The following is a 232-nucleotide window of genomic DNA, read 5'->3' as shown; positions in this document are numbered from 1 at the left end:
ACGTTCGGGGCTTCAGTTCCCTCATTTGCAAAAAAGGGGACCCTAGTGACCCCTAAGAGACCAGAGCGAGGAAGAAAGGAGGGGCCGGCTTTAAGGATGAGGGTGGCTGCCCCTATTGTCACTGCTGTCTCCACCAAGGAGTCCCAGCGAGGCTCCAGGGTTCGGGCGCCGGACCCGCAGACTTTCTCAGGGGACCGAACTCGCCAACCCCCACGGGGCCGGGAGACCTTTG

The sequence above is a fragment of the Marmota marmota genome, unplaced genomic scaffold (genome assembly GCF_001458135.2).
Source record: "Marmota marmota marmota unplaced genomic scaffold, marMar, whole genome shotgun sequence".
NCBI lineage: Eukaryota > Metazoa > Chordata > Mammalia > Rodentia > Sciuridae > Marmota > Marmota marmota.
Note: the sequence above shows the minus strand (reverse complement) of the source record.